Genomic DNA, 16354 nt, shown 5'->3' on the forward strand with positions numbered 1-16354 from the left:
TCAGGGGAGGGGGCGGAACAAAAAAAGAGAGAGGAGGTAAGTAACTAAGTAACTAACTATACATATATATATATATATATATATATATATATATATATATAAAAAAAACTTGGAAAAGGAAAAACAAACAACAACAAAAACAACCCTTAGGTCAATGCGATGAGTCCCCCCAAGAACAGCCGTTTGAAAAAGAAACTCAACTCCCAAGCTCCAGCAAGAAGATGAAAAAATATTTTAAAGAGCTCATCCAGGAGGAGAGTTTAAAAGCATTGCTGAGTTTTATAGCGCTCCTGACGTCGGCTTTCAAATGGGAAATTGACTCCTACTCCCGCCCAATCCGCTGCCGCGAACCCGGCCCTCATTAGCATAAACAGTGTAGAAACAAGGAAACTTTTCGAAGCTGTCAATCAGGAACCAATCAGCTGACTGTCAGCTGGGACCAGAACTTTTTAACTCCTTCTTGACCGAAAGTGCTGTCTCGGATTCACTCGGTAGGGGAGGCACCATATCTTCTCATCTCTCTCTCTCTCTTTTTAAGAAAAGAAAGAAAAACAGAAAGCCATTTATTGAACCCGGGAAAATGCTGCTAGGAATCCAGAGAAGCCAAGGGAATTGGGGATGCTCACTAGGTAAGGATGCTCCGAAGCCCTGTTCCTTTCATTCTCGCGTGTGACTGTCTGAAGGGCTTGTGCATCTCGAGTTAACTTTCGTCTGGGGGTGTTTTTGCAAATGTGGGCATTTCTTCTAAAGCTAGTCTTTACTTGAACTTTCCCCGGAGTTGTTCTAATGCTGGATCCTACCTCACCCACCTTTTCCTCCTTAAGTGGTTGGTGTGGGGGCGTGGGAGAGAAATAGAGATGCGTTGACTTGGTTTCTAAACGATGGGAAACCGATCCTGGGAGGGCGCGTGTTAAGGAGAACGAGAGCGCACCAGGGGAGATCCATTGGATTCCACTCGCGCCCTGAGAGTAGAATAAACAAGAAAGATAACGCATCCGTCTCGTCCCCCTCCTCCCCCGATTTTCAACCTTCGCTTGCCAGAGGGAGAGAAGGATGGGACATTGTCCAGGAGGGTGGATCAAAATCACATCAGCATCTTTGGAAGACGCTTGGGTTTAGGAAGAGTTAATTCAGAGAGCAGTTCTCTCCCACCCACCCGGTCCCCAGGAGAAGCAAGTCCACGGCTTTCCTCTCTGCAAATTTCAGTCACACTTTGGCCTTTGCTCCTGTGTCAGAGGATCATCTGATTTCTCTAGACGGGAGAGCCGCGCCTCCGTGTCAAAGTTATATTTCCATGCCTGATCTCCTCGCCCACCTCCGATCAATGGATCTGCCCGAGGTCAAGAAGTTAAGAAAAGTTGCTAATTTCTAGGTACAATTTCACTCTGGGCACGCCCCCCCCCCAACCGATTTTCATTTTTTAAAAAGTTTTGTCTGAAAAATGAAAAGATCTTTTCCAAGTTTTAAAAATAAGCTGTATTTCGTGGAATCCAACCAACAGAACACAGGCTTAAGGAGATGAATGCCCTTAAACTCTTTATTCAGATCCTCTTTGGGAGTTAGGCGGAGATCTGTTTAATGAATTTAATACTCAAAAAGCAATCACATGCACGATCTCTCTTTCTGTATGGAGGGGGAGATGGGGCGTGCGCGTGAGAAGGGGGTGGTCGGATTTATTTATTTTTGTTAATACCGAAAAGGAGAACAGTAAAAAAAATAATAATCCAGTTTCCAGAGTAGCTGTGTTCGGTTTAAACCTCGACAGCGCCACCTTTCGGCACAGACCAATTCCATTTTGAACCGCTTCCAATTTTCTAAATGAAGGTTGTGGGGGAACATCCAAACTAAACGTGTAAAACAACAACACACACAAAACTTTAGAGTTAGCAACATTAGCACGACAGCTTGACATTAACTCCTCAAAGGCAGAGTAATTTTCACGGGTTTGCAAACCATCCTCTATCTTTGTGGGATGCAATAAATAGCGTGTGTGTTTTATAATCCTTCTTACCTCTATAGTATCGTGTCTACACTCTTCATATTTAGGATGTAGCCTGCAGTGTTATTTGTAAAACATGGGAAAGAAAGTGGGGGCTGTTCCTGCAAGACGGTGTACCACCAGGTGTGTGTGTGTGTGTCACAAGACAAAATCTTTAAAACTGCCAGACCTGATTTTCAACTGACTTTATGGGAACATCAATAGAATTAAAGTTACTTGTAATTCGGTGATAAATGAGATGTCTCTAGTAACTAAGATTAAGTGTAGTGCTATAAAGTTGTTTATCTGAAAAGTAATTCTCAGAAACCTGACTCCTGACACTTAGTCATATATTAAACCAGCCTTTTGAACATTGTACTTCAGTGTGTTGGCTTCTGCCTGTTTTTGGAATTTCTTGTAGAAAATCTGGGTTTTATACTAAGTAGGTGTTTGCTGAGTCTTCTCATCTGATTTCGAAACAATCATTTCCAATAGCTACCAAACCTCAGGTTGGTAAAGAAAATACATAATGTATGTATCCAGCCATTTCTCCGTCTTTACCGTTGGGATTCATAATTTCATGTTGTGTCACCTGGTCCGTCCCTAACTTTTTAAACAAGATGTTTGGGTGTGTCACAAATTGGTACAGAATGATTAAAAATGGTTGCGAGTGTGGATTACTGGGGTCACGTTATTGGCAAAATTTAATAACGGAGGTTCCGGTGATACTGAAGAGAACAGTATTTATGAGAAAGTTAATATGACATGTCCAGTTTGATTTCCCATTTTGGGGCTCAGCAGGAATCATCAACAAAAACCACTCACTCATCATCTCCACAAATCTCATCAGCATCAGAGTCTTAATTCCTTCTATTTGGTTTCTTCTGCGGTATGATGCATGTGGCACAATAGATCATTTAGGTTTCTTGCTTCCATGAATCACAGACTTGTGTGAATACCTTTCAAATGAAAAGTTATTGCTCTTTCGAATTTACACTTGTAGCAATTTCACTGAATTAGAAACATCTCCTTCATCCTTCCAAAAGCACTATCTTTGGGAAGAAGCATTTAAACCTCCTACATTTCCTAAATTAGTATTCTTCTTCCCACTTTACCAGAAGGCTTTAAAGGATGAAAACAGAGAATACAAAGTAATGTGTGCATAAAAGGATCTGAGCTGATATTTACCAATGCAAAGAAGTGCTGTAAGTGCAATGGATCTGGCCTCCAAAATATCAAGTCAAATTACTGCTTGTGCCGGATTATCCTTATTTGACTATTGGAAGTGATGGGACTGTCAAATACTCTGTATGTAGCACACCAGGGGAGAAGGGCAGGGTTATGAATAGTTTTAAAGATAACCTTCTGAAGGAGCATCACTACCTTCCCCTTCCCTGCAAAACATACAATTCTCATTTTGGCAGCATTTTTCTGTATTATTTAGCTTTTCACAATGGGTGTCTAAACATTTACAGTTCTCTATTAGGAGTGTTTCTTCTCTAACAATTGCATACTTTCATTTCAATTAGAGGCATTCAACCCTCTGTCTTTCTGCAATGATGACAGGCCAAATTCCATCAGTCTGCCCCCCCCACCCTTTTTGTGGTTTTCTTGAAGTCCATTTATTCCTCTGCCATCTCCAAGCCCTTGCTTTAATATTCTCTCTACTTTTCAAGAACTTTACTCTTGAAGAAAACACAGTATAGAACTGTGATCTCAGATGGCAGCTTCAGTTATCTGCAATCTCCAAAATGTGTATGTGTGTGTATATTCCGGAGAAAAGCATGATCAGTTCAGTGGACTATGTAACATTTCCAGTGTTACCACCCCAGCATTATACAGTGTCAGGGAAAACATGGCCTCAAGTACATATGAAAGACTTCTTTAGCTGAGTAAACAGGCAGAGGAAGGTTTAGAAAGGAGGCAATACACCTCTTGTGAGTTATATTGACTTTGAGTGTCATTTGTTATGACTTAAACAAACTCATCTATCAAGGCCAACACATTAAGTACAGTTACTGCACCTTCTGTTTATCCAGTGTCTTATTTTATGGTGCAGAACTGAATGGTGTCCGCTGAATTTAAGTATGAAAAGCAACCAAATTGATTTCCCAAAGACTTCCAAGGGGTAACAAAAGGCGAAGACATCAACTGCTCTTGGGCACAGAGCTAGATAAATCCTTTTAACACTGCTTCAGATCCGTTAACGGGGCAAGCAAATAACAAATCACTGTTAGCAGATTTATGGGGAAGAAATAATAGAATCAGACGAGATAATCTGATAGGGGTAAAATTGCTGAGGAAACAAGTCCTACTTCACATCCATGGCTATGAAACAGCAGCCAGATAACTAGAAGCCATTACAAATGGGTGAATTATGATGGGGATAATCATCCCCGTAATTCAGTATTTATTAATCCCTTTCTCTTTAAACAACTCACAGATGCCCAAGAAAAGCCTCCCTCTCTTTGAACAACCATTAATCATATTTTTTTATTGGATGTAATTTACTATTTGTATTACCTGCATTTTATTTCATAATTGAACATTTTGCATTCAAATTTATGTAATGCATTAGGCCTGCAAACGTATTTCTGCCCGATTAGCATAAATAGTCACTTCATGAATTACTAACAAAGTTGATCTGAAAAATATTGGCATATTATTTTATTAAGTGGAACACAAACATATGTCCAATAAATTCTTGTTTGCTGGTGGCAGGAAGGAATACAACAGTGATCCAGGCAGCGGTGTATCAGTGAGGTTAAGTCGAAAGAATAAGCTGAGCTAATTGGTATGTATGAAATTAATTTGCCCTGTCAACCCTTCTGTTTATCTTTAATAAATAGGAATGCCCAGGTTTATTCCAGAAACAAGAATCATGTGGCAAGAGGAGGCAGGAGTTAAATATTCTTTATGATTTCTCTTTCCTAATTTCGTATATGGACTGCATTATCTGGAGCTATAATCTGCCTTTTTATTTTGTTGATAATTTTGTTATCCTGTTGGGACAAATTGGAAGCCTGGTCTGAGTCTAGCAGATTAGACCCCAACGCAGCTGCAATAACAAATTGAATGGAAATCATGCTCAATGCCTACTTCCATCTCCTTTTACTTAATCATTGTGGCTTCAATCCAGTGCACAGTTACGCATGCTTAAGCCCCATTGAAATCAATAAAAATCAAGCATGCATAATTATGTGCTGTATCACAGCCTATCCATTTAAACAACCATGTGAAATTCAGAGAACTGATACGGCTTGGCGGGTGACTCGCCTCTCTTTTCTTAGGGCTGATTCTCACAATTGACTCTACCATCGGACCAAATGCTGCTCACATTGTCTGATGCTACTGATGCCACTGAGGTGGTCATATCCTATGCAAACCATCAGCACATGCAGATCTCTACACACATATGGGTCTTCTGCTTCAAGTGGCCCTTTTCCGTGCATACAGCATGACTGCACATCATGCTCTATGGGCTGTCAGCTTGTACATGTCCCCTTCCATCTGTAGCACTAGTAGGACCTTAGGTGAGGAAGATTGAAAGACACTGCATATATTATCACCCTGATCCATCAAAGGACATCCATGGGAAAAAAAACAGGCTCTACTGCAATGCTCGTCTAGCCCCCTCTGTGCTATCTGCATGTGTCTCTTGATGCAATGGGCATGTGCCATCCAAAAACTTTGATTGCACACAACTAATGGTGCACAACTCTAGTTGGATTGGGGTCTATGCTTTTAGTATGTACCTGAATTAGATATACAAAGACATGTAGCTCTGTGGTCCAGAATGGTTCCAGCTCGAAGTTCTAGTATATACACTTTTAGCATGTACCTGAATTAGAGATGCAAAAATATAATAGGCTTTGGGGCAAGGCACCTGCAATTCCCGGCTCCTCCCTCGGTGAGTCTACCTTTTCACTGTTATTGTCAACAGCTGCTATTGCTCATCCTTATCCTCTTTCTCATCATTGCCTCTGCTTGCTTAATTGACAGGCAAAGAGCCAATGAACAAGCAGGCAGTGACATCTCCTGCTTCTCCTTCTCACCACCTCTGTTGTCTGGGCCAGAGCAAGAGGGAGGTGAGCAAGCAGGTTGCTGTAGGGAAGGGAAGGTGCAAGTCCAGTGGCGCCTTGCCAGTGTGGGTCCTGGTCAGGTGCCCCACCATGCCTACCCTTGATACCAGACCGGCCCCTGGTCCATTTTTTTTTTTTTTAAACTTGTCTGATGCTGCTGTCTGATATGGGCTTACACCATAGGACAGTGATGGGCAGAGATCAGGTTGTGAGTTCTACTGTGTTGTTTTTACTAGAATACCAAGATCCAGCAATTGGAGCCTGCTGCAAAAGACATGCACTTAGAATTAAAATAATTCTGGGCCCAGGACTTCGAGCACCAGACCTAAACATAGCTCACAGTCCTTCCACATACAAATCCAATCCAATTTACCCCAAGTTTCTTCATTTCAGCAGTAGCGTTTGGGGTGGGAAGTAAGTGCAAATCAGCAAAACCCGAGCTCACCAAAGTTTTCTGAATTCCGTCTCGAAGCTCATTCCAACTCGAGTCCATATCAGATTGCAAGCATCATTTTATTCCTTTTCGCATGAATATCCATGCATATTTTCCAAACGCATGCATCCATTGTGCACATTTTTGAAATGTGTGCATTCTTTTCCCATGATTAAAGTGTATTTGTGCACATTTTTGAAATGTACTCATTTTGAAATCTACACAGTTTTGCAACGTAGACACGCTGTCAAACACATTTGGTGGTGGGTGGGTGCGTCCACAAATCACATTGCAAGCTCAGAAATGTATGGACTGCAATATCCACTTGCATTTGTGTCCCTGTTTGGTTCAGAAGGTGCAGACTAGGTAAAATCCTGATAAAAAATGAACTGATTGAATTTCTCATATATCCTTAGTGTGAGGGGATTCACGTTGCTGCTCCTGTTGTTAAATAATTAGGAGTCAGGAATCCTTGCTGAACTACTTCAGATCATCCAGTGATCTATGAATAGTTCCATATCTACCTACTGTCCACCCCTGCCATGTGACACAGACATATGGACACACCTTTCCTTTATATTTAAGGGCTGAAATGACTATAAAATTAAAGTAGTAGTATACACTGGAATGAAAATACTGACTTGGGTCCTACCTTCCATTTTGTGAACAGAATTCATGCCCAAAGAACACAGATTTCCTGCCTCCCCGTTCCTTCTGCTTCTCTTCCACTACCCCCTCCACCCCAAATCTGCTGCAGGAGGTTGGGGAACCCTTGGGAATGGTGGGATATGGTGCAGAGAGCTGCAGATGGAAGGGAATGGGTGGGAACCACTCCCTCCTTTACAGGAAGAAAGGAAGATCCAAGCCAATGTTCTTTGATGGGGACCATGTCTGTGCATGCAGAACTGCATGGAGCTCCCCTTGAAGACTGCTTAGAAGCTATAGCTTGTGCGGAATGTAGGAGATAGGGATGTACAAATCCCCTTACCTGCTGTTTGCGGGGGTCTGCCGGGGGGGGGGAGGCGATCCGTTCCTCCCCCCCGGAATCTGTCCAGGCTGGCTCCATGTTGAACTTGCGGAGCTGGCTGCCAGCTCCGCAGGGCTGCAGAAAGTCGATACAGCTGGCAGCCATTGCTGTGCCATATCTCTGTCTGAGTCAGTCCCCTGGACACAAATGGCATAGCGGACGCCATTTGCACCCCTGTTCACACAATAGGCTAAGCAAATGGCAAAAAATAGGGAATGCAAATGGCAGCCACCATAGCTGCTGCCATTTGCGTACGCTGTTTTTTTTGGGGGGGGGGGGTTAGCCATGATAGACTATGTAAATTCTTATGTAGCCTATCACAGCTGCAAGGACGGCAATGGCGGCCGCAGCAGCCCGGCAGCGGCCGGCCAGGAGACCAGCCGGCACTGGCGGACCAGCTGCATCTGCCCCAGGTAAGTTGCATCCCGGGGGATTCCGTGGGGGGGGCGGGGGGGCAGGAGGCCATTCTGCCTCTCTGGAATCCGTGGTGGAACTCTCTGCCATCCCTACTTGTACTGCCTGCCTGTACATTTCAGAGTTCAAGTTCAACATACTGGTTTTGACCTATGAAGTCTTATACAGCTCAGGGCAGCAATACTGCAATTTACGTAGCCTATCACAGCTTGGCAGGACACAAATGGCGGCCGGCATAGCGGCCGCCATTTGCTGCTGCAGCCCGGCAGCAGCCGGAAGACAACTCGGAGCCGGAAGACAACTCGGAGCCGCTGCTGCTGCCGCCGCCGCCAGGTAGGCTCCATCCCGGGGGGGTTCCGCGGGGTGGCAGGGGGGATTGCTCCATTCCGCCATGGACTCCAGGGGGGGCGGAGTCTAAAGCATCCAGCCTCACTGGAGTCCGTGGCAGAATTCTCCAACGTCCCTACTTCTTGAGTTGAATTGGAACAGGATCAGATATAAATTGAAAAACAAACATATGGGAAGATACTTATGGTAAATATTGTTGTCCATCAGGGGAGTTTAAAATAAATTCTTGGAATTATTTCTGAATTTGCATATGCAGGTTTCATGCAGATTTGTGTCCTATTAGCCTGGGCCCCGAATATAGCCTAGCAACACTCTTGTTGTCCACGTCTGTGTTAAGCTACACCCCACTTTGCAGGAGGAGCACACAGTTAGTTTATCTGGAAAAAGTGGAAAGTGTGCTGTGTTTTGCTGTTCCCTGGTTTCCCTGAGTCTGTTATCATCAATTTCTCTGGCTACAGTTGTCTGGCCAATTGGAAGCTATGTACTTTCTCTTTTCTTTTCCAGGCTCAAGTGAATGTTTTTAAACTCAACCAGAGCATCAAATTGGACTCTGCCTGCTGGTAAATGTTGTGCCTTCTTTCCTTCTTCTTCCTCTTCCTTGTCCTCCTCCTCATTTCTTTGTTTGTTCTTTCATCTGTCAATCCATTCCCTATTATAAATCCTTTTGGTGGGAGGGGGGCTAATTTCATTCCAGTTTGATGTTAGTCTTTGTTTCTTTTAAAATAGACTAGTTGCCTTTTGCCACAGTTTATACAGTTCAGTTACCCGTCAGATGTAATGCTTTTCATTCAGAAATTCTGTACTTAAAACACAAACAAACTTAAAATTGCTAAATAAACCTTTGAAACTGTTAAAATCATGTTCATCACATGTAACATATCTCTATTTTCTATTTAGCATTTGGAAATCCATGTTCTTGGATTTCTTTTGTTTTGTTTTTATAAAGTATAAATGATCATTCCAAAAGAGAGATCTTCCTAATCTGATTTTATTACATTGAGCATTCCAATACAGAATGAATGGATCCCATTTTTCAATCATGCTTTGATTTCTGAAATAGCTGCATTCTATTTTTTTCTCTGAGTTGCAAAACAAGAAGAGGATTAAGCATCATTAAGGTGACTATTTGGTGTGTCTTTTGAAGACAAATTAGAATTCCTGGCTCTCACTGTGTTTTTGTTGCTAATACATTAGAAGTATTCCTGAAGTAGTCTTGGTTTAAGGGAAAAATAGAATTTTAGGGCACAATCCTATGCATGTTTAGACAGAAACATGGCTGCCTGGGGCATGCTGGGAGTTGTAGGCCTTTTCTCTATCTAAACATGCATAGGATGGCACCCTTAATGTTTTATCAGCAGCAGTTCTGAATTCCAGAAGCGGAAAGCTGCAGGTCTGCTAATCAGCAAATCAGAAGTGATGGCAGAGAAGATGACAGGCAGATTTTCACAGTCTTTACTTATCTATTAACTATTTGTTAATTCTCATGTAAAATTTTGTATGTGTATATGTATTTTTATTTTTTAAAAAACCCAATAAATACACTGAGAATAATAAAAAAAAGTCCACTCAAGGAAAAGAAAACCGAATAACGATTAAAAACCAAAACTGGACCTCTCCTGCTGAAGTTTTGTTTTTCATTTACAACCCGAATGCATGCATGACTATTTAATGTGAATTGTATGCTAAATTAAAATGTGGTGTTTTCTGTAGATCAAGCTACAAAGGATCAATCCCAGGTTCAACACTAAATCCATATCAAATTATTCGGCACAGGTTGGGAGGAGATAAGGGAGGGGAGCTAATATAACAATGAGAACATAAGATCACACTAAATATGTTCTTTAGGTTATGGAATAGCTTATACTATGTGTATATCTAAATGCCTTGGGAAAGTGTTTCATGATCATTTGGGATCTGGGCAAAACTACTGAAATCATTTGTTGGGATCAAGTGACAGCAGCCATGCACACAGGTGATGGATTACCTGAGACAGGTTTACTGCCTCTCAGCATTGTTGACTATGTGAAAAAAGATTTGCAATAACTCAACCCAGGAGAACTCGCATGCTGCGTATTCACACAACCTCGAAGCTTGCAACTGTCCCCATTATTTCTAGCTTTGAGTGCATTTTATTAAGGGCAAACAGATTGCCACGACCATTCCATCATGGTCATGGACCAAGCGAAATGGTGGGCATTTCACTTCAAACTTTCTCAAAAGTGGATGGAGTGGCAATGCGCACCAGCATGGGCCAAGAAGATGATGATACCCTCACACAACTTGTTTGTCATCAGCTCACTGCATCGTGGGCCACAAAATACAAGCAGCCATCATTTGTCAGCTCAGCGGTCATCTGAACCTGCCCTTAGGGTCCTCTTGTCTAAGGTTTAATTCATGCAGGTGGGAATTCTCACACACATAGTGTTCCCCATTCATTCCATCACCTCCATGAACATATACATCAGAATGCAAAGGATTCTGACTCCCCCCTCCTTTAAGTGAATGGGCAAACACTGAGCATGCCTATGTAGGGATGAGCAAATCTATCCATTTTGGTTTCACTTAGCTTCTCATTTTAAGTTTCTCATTTTACCAACATGAGTTTGTTTTGAACCTTTCCCACATCAGTTTGTGAATATGTTATCCACACATAACACCCACCTGTTGATTCATCACCAGTGATGAATATGCAATGTGTGAAACAGCCATTGGACAACAAAGAGGAGGAAGCCATACGATCACACAACCAGCCTGCTTACACAGGAAGGGAAAGTAGGAGATCTCGTTTTGTGTCCCAACTTAGTTCGTTAACATTCATCTTTCAGGGTAGCTTTTTGTGTGATGTTTTATGTGCTGTAATCTCCTGGTTGTATAGCAGCTGAGAACCAAACAAGGAATGTGTGTCTGTATCAATCACTCTGCAGCTGGAATTTAGGAAGAGAAAACACCATTCCCATCCTGGTTCTCAGCTCTTTCAAGGTGACTAACCAACCCAGTCATTAAAGCCATGCTGATCAACACAGGAGGAACTTACTGTCCAAGAGTTCTGCCATCAAAACAGATGAGGTCCGGAATGCTGTTTGCATAGTGGGAACTGGTGTTAATAGTGTATTATTCATTTTGTTTTATCACAAGCTTTTTTTAATCTTTGTCCAATGAGATGGATTTGCTGATGTCAGAGAAAGAGTAGGCCAAAACAACAACAACAAAAACCACAGTGCTTGGCTGCTGAAATGGCACACAGGTTTTCCTTATGACAAGGATTCCTAATCCTAACGCAGAAAGATGAAGGGTGCAATCCTATGCATGTTTATACAGAGAAAACCCCTATCATTTCCAGCATGCCCCAGCCAGCCATGGGAATGTTAGGAGTTGTAAGAGTTTTTTTCTGTCTAAACATGGATAGGATTGCACCATAAGAGAATTAAAACAAGGCCTCTGGATACATTTTATTTAAGGGGTGGTGTTTATTTTATTTTTGCAGGGGCAGATTAATACAGGGGATTGGTCAGAGGTGTGCATGTGTGTGGGGGAAACAAATTCAGATTCTCCTGAGCCCTTGATTTTATTAGTTAGCATCTGGGAGGTGCAGGTATAGAGTTGCTAATGGGCTTTTGGTTTTTCAGTAAATGAAATTGGGTAATAGAAATGCTCATATTAATTGCCCTCCAATAAATATGGAGTTGTAGTCCTTTTCTCTGTCTAAACATGCCTAGGATAGCACCCTTAATGTTTTATCAGCAGCAGTTCTGCATTCCATAAGTGGAAAGCTGAAGATCTGCTAATCAGCAAATCAGAAGTGATGGCAGAGAAGATGACAGGCAGATTTTCACAGTATTTACTTATCTATTAACTATTTGTTAATTCTCATGTAAAATTTTGTATGTGTATATGTATTTTTATTTTTTAAAAAACCCAATAAATACACTGAGAATAAAAAAAAAAGTCCACTCAAGGAAAAGGGTGCTATTCTGAAGCAGAGACCTTAAGGATCAGAAAAAGGCTCTTTCTAGTCCAGCATCCTATTTACCATGAGGGCTACTAGGCAGGGCTACTAGGCAAATGCTACCAGGAAGCCCACAAGCTTCCTGTGCATAAGGAGCAGCTAACCTGGTGCCCTACATATGTTTTTGACTGCAGCTCCTATAAGCCCTAGCCAACATGGCCAAAGCAACATAGCAGTTATGGGAGTTGTCGTCCAAAAAATCTGGAGGGCCCCAGGTTGCTTATTCCACTTGGACACTGCCCAAACAGAGATGCACCCTCAAAAAAGAGGGCACAGATTTGGACAACATTTCCATACATGACTAATGTATATGCATAGATGCAAATTTAGAAATAACGACTATAGTTTAAAATGAAATACAATACTTCTCTAACAGCAGGGAAGATTGTGACCAGGTGACTTGTGTGCCTGCACAGTCTGCTGTCCATGTCCTGTTAACTGTGGATGGGCAACTTTAAGACCCCTGCTCTCCCTTCTTATGGTTCTTTATCTTGGACTGGACATCCCTTTAGAATCCAGCTCCCAGAGTCCATGGTGGAATGGACTACCCCCCCGCCACCCCCCGGAATCCCCCCCAGAACAGACCTACCTGGAGATGGTGGTGCCTCCGGTGGTGGCGGCAGCTCCGGGTCGTCTTCTGGCCACTGCCAGGCTGTGGCTGCAAATGTCAGCCGCTACGCCGCCATTTGCAACCCTGCCAAGCCATGATAGGCTATGTAAGTATCTACGTAGCCTATCACGGCAAAAGGCAGGGACGCAAATCATGGCTGCTATGCCATTTGTGCCGCTGCTCTTTGCCGTAATAGGCTATGGAGGTATCTACGTAGCCTATCACAGCAAAAGACAGGGACGCAAATGGCATAGCAGCCACCATTTGTGTCCCTGCCTTTTGCCGTGATAGGCTACGTAGATACTTATGTTTTTATGTAGCCTATCATGGCTTGGCAGGGACACTTATGGCGGCCCACGTAGCAGCCGCCATTTGTGGCCGCAGCCCGGCAGTGGCCAGAAGTCCGGCTGTGGCTGGCCCCGGCCGGCGGCTCTGCAGCCTTGCTGCAGAGCAGAGCTGGCCAGGGAGGATTCCGGGGCAGGGGAAGGATGGATCACCTCCCCCCCCACCGTGGACTGCCGGCTGGAACGGGGTAAGTATTTCGCACATCCCTAGAAAATGCTCATTTTGGGGGGATTTGCACATTGTAAGGGGGGATTTGCACGTTTTCACAAGTGTGAATTTGAGCTGATGTGCACAAATTTGGGAAATTGGAAAAAACCCGGATTCCGTCAATGAGAGGATGACAGAACGAAAGGCGCCTGACAATCTGCAAATATAGACAGAATGGATTTTAAAAACCTGTACATCCCTAGCCAACATTTCATGGTTTTGAAATGTGAGGCAAACAGAAATGGTTACCCCGATGCGACATACTAAAGGAAGCCCATAGACCAGACTTCCTGAACAGAGTGCCCTCCAGATGTGTTGCACTGCAACTTGGAGGGGCTCATTGTGGCTCAGTGGTAGAGCACATGTTTTGCATGCAGAGTTCCCAGGTTCAGTCACTGGCATCTCCAGGTAGGGCTTGAAAACGTCCTGCCTGAAACCCTGGAGAATCACTTCCAGTCAGTGTCAACAATACTAGGCTAGATGGACCAATGGTCTAACTCAGTATAAGTCAGCTTCCTATGTTCCCGTAATTTCCAGCCAGCATGGACGCTGGAATTTATAGTCCAAACATGACTGGAGAGCAGTTTAAGGGAGGCTGTCTCACACAATGGTGAATTTTAACATCACCCTTGGGTTTCAGGTGCTGGAGAACTGTGGAGATGAGGCAGAATCACATCTCTTCTAATCCTGGTCAATATTTGGACAGATCAGATAAATGCTTTTTCTTATTCACTTCCGCCACTCCACAATGTTTAAGAATGGATCACTCATGAGAATTAGATACCATGGATAGGTAACTTCTATATAATCAGTTTCCAACATATAAGGGCATTGTTTTCACTTCACTTTTTGTTTGTGTTCTGCATTATTGAGTGCAGTGGGTTGCCATTAAGTTTGGTACAGGGCCACAATTTTGCAGTGTGGAAGAATTTAGGAAGAACTGTAATATTTCATTCAGCTATTGAGGTCCAAACTAGATGTTATGTGAAATGTATCTTTACATTCAATATGCAGGGTTTTTTTTTAAAAAAAATGCAAATAGCATCAGCTGTTCTTTTAAAAACAAAATAATGATGAAGATCACAGCAGGTGGGAAGACGTTTTTCTTCTGCACCAGTCCTGAAGAACATTTTCTTTCTTTCTTTCTTTCTTTCTTTCTTTCTTTCTTTCTTTCTTTCTTTCTTTCCTGAAGCCGCTATTTGCAGTTTTGCTCAACAGATTGGAAGGCAATTCCCCCCATTGACACCATTCTAGTTTGGCATCGAGGTTGCAATCCGTAACTTAAAAAAAAAAAAACTCTTGAGTAGTCCCATGAAAATCAATGGGATTTCTCCAGCATAAAACCGATCATAACTGAAGTCATTACAAGTAGAGCTGAGAGCAAATGGCCTCTCAAAATTCTCCCGCCTATTTGCGAGAAGAGAAACTGGGGGCACAATTTCACCAAATTTCTCCTTGTGGAGGAGAAATGCTAAAACAGTTTTTCACATACAGGGCTCACTATTGGCAGGGTTTGTAGCACAGTTTCTTTCATTTTCCCTAAGGGTTTTTGATTTACTGCACTGCTTCTATAGGTGGCAACTGTCTAGGGATGGGGGAGAATTTCTCCCCAAAACTTTGGGGGGCTGAGTGCCAACGCATTCGATCCTCCGAAGGTTGTTCGGGGAGAAATTTTCCGCCCCCCCGGCCCCCCCCCCGGGATGGGACTTACCTTTCACGAATGTCCCTCCTGGCGGCGGGTCCTGGCGGCGGTTCGGCAGGTCTTCGTCAGGGGCGGGGGCGGCAGCTGGTCTTTCGACCGGCTGCCGCTGCCGTCATTACAAGAAAAGTAAAAAAAAAACCAACGCCCCTGTGATAGGCTACGTAACGATTAATGTAGCCTATCATGGCTAGATTTGCAAAGTCAGCCGTGATAGGCTACTTTAATCGTCACATAGCCTATCATGGGTGACTTAAAAAAAAAAAAAGCGCGTACGGATAATGGCGGCCCCCATAGGGAGCCGCCATTCGCGTTCCTTATTTGGTCGCTGTAGTCTATGTAAAGATTTACGTAGGCTACGGCGAAAATAAGGGCAACGCAAATAGCGTTGCCCTTATTTTCGCCGTAGTCTACGTAAATCTTTACGTAGACTACAGGGACCAAATAAGGAATGCGAATGGCGGCTCCCTATGGGGGCCGCCATTTGCGTACGCGCTTTTTTTTTTTTCAAAGTCACCCGTGATAGGCTACGTGACAATTAACGTAGCCTATCACGGCTGACTTTGCAGATCTAGCCGTGATAGGCTACGTTAATCATTACGTAGCCTATCACAGGGGCATTTTTTTTTCTTTTTCTTTTGAAGTTCACAGCCGGGGAGACGGGGCGATTCTTCCCGGCCTGAATTTCGGCTGGGCGAGGCGGGAAGCCTCCCCCTCCGGCCTGAACTTCGGGGGGAGCAGCGAAGCGCCTCCCCCCCACCGCCAAGCAAGCTGCGAGACCAGGTAAGTGACTTTTGTACATCCCTACAATTGTCAGCATCAACTGTGTTGAGGCTTTTTGAGGCAGAATTTTGAATTTATTGTGGTGGTATTTTTGAGCTTACCTAATCACTGCAAGGTGGCTGAGGGTGCTGTGTGTGTTTTCTCTCTCTATTACACATCTTTCCATTGCTCTGCAGCCTCCCAGGGCACCTGCACTTCCTGAACTGAAAAAGCCCCCAGGGAGGAATTGCCTCATGATGTCTTCCTCAAGATGGCTTTAACTGAAGTGAGGGAAGCTGCAGGCTGCCACAGAGATTATTGTATGACAACAGACAGGACACTCATGCACACTCCTCAGCCACCTTGTAAGTAAGGTAAGTCTAAGAACCTCAAACCCAACCCACGAGAATTTCTCCAAAATTTTTCCTTCTTTGAATTGCTTT

General features: G+C 43.3%; 1 long non-coding RNA gene across 1 annotated transcript; it reads left to right on the forward strand.

Annotated features, from left to right (window-relative positions):
- Positions 1–405: 405 nt before the first annotated feature.
- Positions 406–9904, forward strand: LOC146339013 (uncharacterized). Its single transcript, XR_014784604.1, has 5 exons — positions 406–629; positions 4700–4772; positions 7834–7933; positions 8057–8267; positions 8787–9904. It is a non-coding gene; the product is annotated as an uncharacterized LOC146339013 (long non-coding RNA).
- The last annotated feature ends 6450 nt before the right edge of the window (positions 9905–16354 follow it).

This window comes from Heloderma suspectum, chromosome 8 (assembly GCF_057233095.1).
Source record: "Heloderma suspectum isolate Gila_16-S chromosome 8, 16-S_ref, whole genome shotgun sequence".
NCBI lineage: Eukaryota > Metazoa > Chordata > Lepidosauria > Squamata > Helodermatidae > Heloderma > Heloderma suspectum.